Source organism: Aedes albopictus, chromosome 2 (assembly GCF_035046485.1).
Source record: "Aedes albopictus strain Foshan chromosome 2, AalbF5, whole genome shotgun sequence".
Lineage (NCBI taxonomy): Eukaryota > Metazoa > Arthropoda > Insecta > Diptera > Culicidae > Aedes > Aedes albopictus.
In genome coordinates this window covers 469,683,987-469,692,628 of record NC_085137.1, presented here as the reverse complement: position 1 = coordinate 469,692,628, position 8,642 = coordinate 469,683,987, and positions in this window count along the sequence as shown.

The following is an 8,642-nucleotide window of genomic DNA, read 5'->3' as shown; positions in this document are numbered from 1 at the left end:
TAATTAGAACGGCAAGAAGTTTATCAAGCCTATTATCGAGCAGGGAAACTTTTTGATGGCTCATGTTCTGATGTTATGTGCAACGTATAGGCAGAGCTGAAAAATATCAGACCTCTCAGTTGATTGCTTGATCACCTTCACTATCACTGGAGGCCGAATAATATGAAAACGATGGTTACAAACTAAGATATTTTTTTCCACAATCACAGATCACTTTACAGTCTTCGACAAAGTTTCTTGCATGGGTTTGGTTCAATTTTACATTTAACCACTTCCGACGGGACACACTGAACGGGTTCCGGGATAGTACCAATTGTCCCAAATATGGTTTCTTGCTAACTGTGCATCAGGTTTCCTATAAAGCTGCGAATTGATGTGTCGCATGCATGGGTTTTGTTCATTTTAACTTGTGACCAATTCCGCCGGGACACTCGGAACCGGTTCTGGAACACAACTCCAACTAACATTAGTCTCTATTAATGTGGCCTGAGGCTTTTTTTCTTGCAAACCGTTCATCAGGTTATCGAAAAAGTCACGATGTGATGTGCCACATGCTTGGTTCAATTTTATATTTGACCACTTTCGGAGGGACTCCCGAAACCGGTTCCCGACTACTACCGGTTGCCTCAAATGTGGTCTGAGACTATTTTCTTGCTGACCGTTCTTCAGGTTATCGAAAAAATCACTATTTAATGTGCCGCATGCATGGGTTTGGTTTGCTTTTATATTTGTCCACTTCCGCTGGGACATACGGAACCGGTTCGGGAACATTACCGGTTCAGATATGGTTCGAGACTATTTTCCTGCCAACCGTTCATAAGGTTTTCGAAAAAGCCGCTATTTGATGTGTCGCATGCATGAGTTTGGTTCACTTTTATATTTGGTCACTTCCAGCGGGACACCCGGAACCGGTTCCGGAACACTACCGGTTCAGATATGGTCCGAGATAATTTTCCCGCCAACCTCTCATCAGGTTTTCGAAAAAGCCGCTATTTAATGTGTCGCATGCATGGGTTTGGTTTGCTTTTATATTTGGCCACTTCCGACGGGACACACGGAACCGGTTCGGGAACATTACCGGTTCAAATATGGTTCGAGACTATTTCCCTGCCAACCTTTCATCAGGTTTTCGAAAAAGCCGCTATTTGGTGTGTCGCATGCATGAGTTTGGTTCACTTTTATATTTGTCCACTTCCGGTGGGACACCTGGAACCGGTTCTGGAATACCACCGGTTCAGATATGGTCTGAGGCTATTTTTCTGATAACCGTTCATCAGGTTATCGAAAATGTCACGGTCTAATGTGTCGCATGCATGGGTTTGTAGTATTTTCATATCTTGCCCCATCCTGGGGTACCGATCCGGAACACATAAATGGCCATAACTCCGAAACGGCTGGACAGATCCGAACCATTTTCAATAGGAAACTATGGGACCAGATTCCGCGTCGTATGAACCATCGGTCGTTAAAATCGGTTGAGATTTAGTACATAAAAGAGATGTGAGTTTATTTTGTACACACACATACAGGGGATGGCCAAAATGTTTGGGATAGGCAACTTTTTTTCTCTCACAAAAATGTTCAACATGATGTAACTTTACATTGAGTACATCAAAAAATCTCAAATTTTGACTGTTTGTCAACCTATTATATGTGCATCATCGGTACAAATTTGGGCTCGATTGAATAATGTTTCGCAAAGTTAGAACCGTTCAGGTAAAACACTATTTTTTAGACAGCTTATTTTTGAGCTGTCATATCTCGGAAACGAGTGAACCGAATTGAATGAAATTTTGAACGTACACTAACAATATGTAAATGCTTCACAAACTATTAAAACATAGGTACTTTTTAAACGTTGAAAAAAGTTATCATGGATTGACACTTTTTGGATTTTTCTCGAAAATATGTATTTTTGTTACATCAATGTCAATAAATTTTAGTGTTGATATCCAAAGATTTTCCACTTCTGTTCTCAAGTTACCTCTAATCAGATATATTAGAGCCTATTTAGATTGAAGAAAGAACACATTTAGTAATTTTTGTGTGGTATTGTAAATTTGACCTATTTTCCTCGATATGGGTAAAAACTTCATCCCGGTATAACTTAATTCGCCGTGAGAAAATATAACATTTTATAACGTCGTATTAAGTATCAATATATTGTTGATAAACGGTAAAAAATTCATTAAATTCGGTTCACTGGTTTCCGAGATATGTCACTTTAAAAATAAGTTGTCTAAATAATAGTGTTTTACCCGAACGGTTCTAACTTCGCGAAAAATTAATCAATCGAGCCCAAATTTGTACCAATGATGCTCATATAATAGGTTGATAAACAGTCAAAATTTGAGATACACACACAGACATCATCTCAATTCGTCGAGCTGAGTTGATTGGTATATGTGATTCGACCCTCCAGGCCTTCTATCAAAAAGTCATTTTTGGAGTGAACATATAGCCTTTCCAGTACACTTAGTGTACGAGAAAGGCAAAAACACTTGGAACTCTTGCAGCAATTTGCGAAGGAATATTTTTGAATGAATACGAACAGGAATTTCTGAGAAAAAACTCCGAAGGAATTTCTGAAGAAACCTCCAGTAGTATACTCGCAGAAAACTTAAGTAGTACTTTTGAAAGAATCTGTGGAGAAATCTCTTAAGAAATCCTAGGAGAATTCTTGGAGGAATCACAGGATGTTTTGTTTAATTTATGGTGAAACTTCATAAGAAACCATTGGCGGAATGTCTAAGAATGTTTATTGAGGAATCTTCAGGAGAACTCTTAAAGAAACCCTTTGATAAAATTTTAGAAAAATTTCTTAAATTTTTTCCTGGAGCAACCTGCGTCCGTATCTCTAAAATAGTTCCTGTAGAAATTTCCGGAGAAACGTCTAGATTTGCTTCTGTAAAGATCCTTCAAAACACGCTTGATATCTTCGTAAAAGAATTACAGATAAAATTCAAGGGAAATATTTCAGAATAAAATCCGTGATGAATTCGGGGAGGAATTCTTAGAGCTATTCTTCTTCTTCTTTATGGCTCGACATTCGTATTGGAACTAGGCCTGCCTCTCTTCAACTTAGTGTTCTTAGAGCACTTCCACAGTTATTAATTGAAGGGTTTTCTTTGCCTGCCATTGCATGAATTTGTACATTGTGTGGCAAGTACAATGATACACTATGCCCAGGGAGTCGAGAACATGTTCCCGACCGGAACGGGAATCGAACCTGTTGTCTCCGGATTGGCGATCCATAGCCTTAACCACTAGGCTAACTGGAGACCCCATTCTTAGAGTTATCCTTAGAAGAAAACTTAGGGAAATTTATGAGAAAACAAAAGGAGGATTGTCTGCAGGAATTCCAGCCTGAATCACTGTAAGTTATAATGTAAGAATCGCTGGAGAATTTTTTTCCGTATTTTATGGATGATTCCCTGAAGAAATTTTTGGACACACTGCTGCAGAAATTTTCACTAGAATCAGTAAATATTTTTTAATACATCTGTGGTAGACTTCTCGAATAAAAAACATGTGCGAATTTCTGAAGAAATTTCTGGAAGATTTTCTTTGCAAGAAGTAATAAAGAATCCTGGAGAAATTTCCGATATTTTTTTAACGAATTCCAAGAAGTAAAAGTAATCCCTGGTTTTGGAGGAGGTATACGACTGGGAGGAAATGTTGACTGCTTATCCCTTGAAAAAGGTCCAATACACGGGACCGAAACGTCGGGCTATGCCAAACTAGCCGTTTCAATGCTCTTAGACTGAGAAAGCCACAACAGTTCAACAAGTAATCCCTGGTTAAATTGTAGAAGGATTCCATGGAAATCTTCCATAAAAGCGTTCCTAAAGGAAATTTTCTTGGGAATTCGTTTAAGAAGAAGTGAAGAAAGTGCTGGAGAAGTTTCTTAAAAGACTCCTGGAAGTATTTTTGAGGGAAACGCTGAAGGAGTTTCTGAATGAAACCTTGATGGATTTTAAGATTGAATTCCTGGAGTTATTTCTAAAGGAATCCATAGAGCAATTTTGAAAAAAAAACATCGAAGGAGTCCTTGGACAAATTTATGGATTCTCCAGGAAAATTTCCAATTCACTAAATAAATCCTTAAAGATATTTCTTGAGAAATTCTGAATTTTAGATTTTCTGAAGAAATCCATGGATGACTTCCTAAACGAATTCTCATACAGATTTCTGAAAGAATCTATGGAGGATCTTCTGAAAAAACACATAGACGCTTTTCTAGTGGTATTCTTCAGCAGATATAACGAGATATAACGAGAGTTGATGTTTTTTCAGAGTGATGCTCACGTTTCCTCTGACTCGTCTGAACGACTGAAAGAAAATCTAGCAGACTTGCCATTTTTTCCGCATTTGAGCGACGTTTCTGAATGGATTCAAACAAAAAGAGTAACTCAGAAATGCTTCGGATTGCTTGGCGTCTTGTCTCTAGCAGAATTCCTCCAGAGGTATCTCCTGGATTTCTTCCGAGGATTTCTTCCAAGGACTCCTTCAGAAAATCCTCTATGAATCCCTAAGAAATTTATTATAGGGATTTCTTCAATACTTTCACCAGTACCTTCGTTTGCAGTTTTAAGTTAATTGTTAAGTTAAGTTTAAGTTAAGTTTAAGTTAAGTTTTAAGTTAGGTGCAGTTTGCAGTTTTAAGAAATTCCAGAATAGGGTCTGGGACCATTTGGGCAGGAGCACCTATTTTGGGCACTTGCTGTAATACCTCGATCAATTTTGAATCGATTGACTTGATTTTTGAGACACGATCAGATACGCACAGTATCTAGCCAGGTTCAAAAATTCAAGTCAATCGATTTGAAATTGACTGAGTTATAGCAGCAGAAGTTACTTCCAGAGTTTCAACAGAAGTTTTTCATGATTTTTATCTAGGAATTAAGAGGAACCGTGATGATTTTCTTCAGATTTTCTTCCAGGCATTTATCCAGCAATTGATCCAGAGACAGAAATTGCTTCCAAAATTTTTGTCCAGGAATCCCTTCAGAAAATTTTTGAAACTTCTTCTGGGAATCTCTAAAGGTAGCATCAGTTGTTTTTCGAGGAATTCCTTTAGCCGATTCTGAGGAATTTCAAAATAAATACCTTCAAAGATGCTTTCTAGGATTTTTCCAGTAAAAACATCTTAAGGAATATCCAAAACAATTCCTACATGAATCCCAGTAGATATTTGTGACGGCCTGCAGTTCCATTAATTGCTGATAAAATCCTTGTAGGAATTTCTGCGAGAATTCCTGAAGAAATCCCCCAAGAAAGTTCTGCAGCAACCCTTGGAAAAAAATTCAAAAAAATAAATCATTGTAGAATTTTTAATGATATCTTTAACGGAACATTTTGAAAACACCATTAAAGAACTTTAAAAAAAAATAACTGCGGCATTTCTAAAAAAAAAATACGCTGAAAGTATTCTGAAGATAACTTTAAAAGGAATTTCTGAAGGATCTAGTATATTAGAGAACCTATAGAATCCATGTAGGAGTCTCCAGAAGTACTGTTTAAAGTATCTCGAGAGAAATATCTGAAGAAGTGCCAGGGAAATTCTTGAAGGAATCCCAAGAGGAACATCTGTAGAATTGCTGGGAGAAATACCTAGAGAAGCTCCTCGTGGTGGAATTCTCAGAAAAGTTTATTGAGGCATTTTTTAGGAAAACTACTGGAAGAATTCTTAAATAAAATTCTTGGAAGATTTTCTAAGAGTAGTCCTAGAGCAATCAATTTATTTTAAAGCGTATTTCAGAAGTAATTCCTGTAAGAATGGCTAAAGTAATGCCTTGCTAAACTTATGTAAAGATCCCTAGAAAAAAAACTTCGAAAATAGTTTTTCCGACTTTTCCAACCAATTTTCCTCAACAATGGAAAATTTTTATTTTGTATTTTTGTTTTTTGAATTGCTGAGAAATTTTGCTTATGATTTCACAAAAAACGATGTCTACGATGCTTCGTTCTTGAGTTATGATTTTTAAAAGCAGGTGGTGTCCACGGAAAATGTTTGTTTTCCACTGGGGTTTTCCGAAAAACTAGGCGACCCTGATTTTTTTTTCAATTAAGTTATTGTTCATATAGTTTTTGTTCATATATTTTTCAATTAAGTTTTTATTTATATATGAAACCTACCTGTGAAAAAGATTTCATTTAATTCTAAGAAACTTCGTACCAATTTGTACGATAACAAAAAATAATTCCCAGAACTCTGGGCGAACTCCAGCCTGAATACCGGAAAGTGATTATGCTAGGTGCTCTGGAGGAATTCCTGTAAGATTTTCTAGATGAATACCTGAAGAAATTTTTGGAAACATTCCTGCATGAATTTTCAATGGAATTCCTATAGAAATTCCTAAAAAAAATCTCTGGAGTAAATTAAAAAGGTTTTGAAATTTCAAATAACTCAACGTACATATGTACAGATGGGTAAATTATTGGTTAAATTGGGAAAAAATCCACAGCTCAGGTGAGATTTGAACTCACGACCCGTATTCGCTAGACAAGTGCTTAACCAACTAGGCTACCGAGCCAATTAATGACCCGGCAACCTAGTTGTCATAAGGTTCAATTCTAATCTCATCGATCGAATGCGAACGACGCGTTTGATCGCCTTCCAGGTAGCATTGTTCTTCCTCTACAAGTGGTTGAGGAAGCGTTGCCTGTACGATAGGCAAACAGTTTCAAACAATAAACAAATCGCTTTCGCTCTTCGTACATATGTACAACAGAGATGGTTATATTTGCGGTTTAGGGGAAGATGATATAGATCGATGAGATTAGAATTGAACCTTATGACAACTAGGTTGCCGGGTCATTAATTGGCTCGGTAGCTTAGTTGGTAAAGTACTTGTCTAGCGAATAAGGGTCGTGAGTTCAAATCTCACCTGAGCTGTGGATTTTTCCCAATTTAACCAATAATTTTCCCATCTGTACATATGTACGTTGAGTTATTTGAAATTTCATAATTGAGCACACGGATTGGTATTATCGAAAATTTGCACTTTGAGTGAGTCGTAAAAAGGTTTTTCCAAACATGTTTTTTTACTCGAAGAAGAATTTATAAAGTTATTCCCAACGGAGATTCAGAAGAACCTTATGTTCATCTACCTAGAAGAATACTTGGAGTAATATCGGAATAAATTCTTCAGAGAATATTTGACGGAAGCCCTGAAGATTTTTTTTAAACAATTCCTGGAAGAATTTCAGATAAAATCGCTAGTTTAGTTTCCAAATGAAACCTAGGTTAAATTCCAAACCGAATTCTTTGACTTATTTCTGAAATAACCTGCAATTTTGAAAAGAACGAAAGATTTTTCAAAAAAATTCTTGGCTTGGACAATGCAAAGGAATCTCATAAAGAATTTCTGAAGAAATATCCCGGCAAATTTCCTGAGATACCCCTCAATCCCTTGAACCCTTTGGAGCCGGAGGGGTCATCCTCAACATAGAAACGGATGTATGAATCCAACCGTTCGATAAAACAGAATACTGTCTTCGACAAAGTTACTGCTAATTGAGTCTTCTAATAGGGAAAACAGGAATGTTTGTATTTGGGACTTCATTGATAACCTAGAACATCCTGAACACCATGAAATTTGGAAAACCGAAATAATTGACATATCAGTTGTTCCAAAAGCTAAACTTGGTTGTAAGTTACGTTTACATGTATTTATTTAGCCTTCGTCAAGAATATCAAACGGTGTTTTATATTCTGAGATGTTCTAGGTGTTCCAAAGTGTCCTATGGTGAAGTCTTTCATATCTACAAAAATAATTTTATCTATTGTGGCCACAAATAATAGCATTGCACAATCTACTGGGATCTGTGAAGCCCAATGTCTTTTAGAGACCCTGTAGGGATATCCCAGGTCAGCAAAACTACTTTGGAGTTCAGAACTTCAGGTCTACACTCGTAACATCAGCGATATCTGACACACTGAGTGTCGTTTCATAATCAATTGCGGTGACTGGACCAGCATGAAGTGTATTATATATTATTATGAATCTTTGGGACACTGAGGGTCGTCCAAACTATCCTGAAGTTTAACTCTTGAAAGTAACAGTAGTTACTCTCACAATACACTTTAAACTGAAATCTGTAATCCCCCTGGTATATCATGAGTCATTTCAAGTTTTGAAATAATCCAGACCAACACCACTATTCCGGAGACCATAGCTTCAGGTCTACACTTGTGATAATAGCGTTTGCCACTACGTTAAGTAGTCACATAATTTACTGTACTTACTTAAGTAGTTAGAGGAACAATAAGCGTTGTTATATATTTTTGAAGTATAATGGGCCCAGCCAGCAATTTGGTTTCTATATCGAATTTGCAACTGAAATAGTCACACATATATAGCACCAAAGAAATCGTATTCAATGCACGAAACAGGCATATACATACTAAAGTGGAGGCCATATCGAAACATATATACGATTACTGCGATTTCATCCAACATGATTTACGATTTCTCGAAAAATTTCTACGATTTCGCCGATTTTCTCCGTCTAAATATACGATTTGCATGATCTTATTACGATTGAGTGTACCGATATACGACTCAAGATTTTCAAGTAAAAAAAACTATTGGTGTTCGATGGGAATTGAACTTAGGTCCTTTGATTGATAACTGCGCG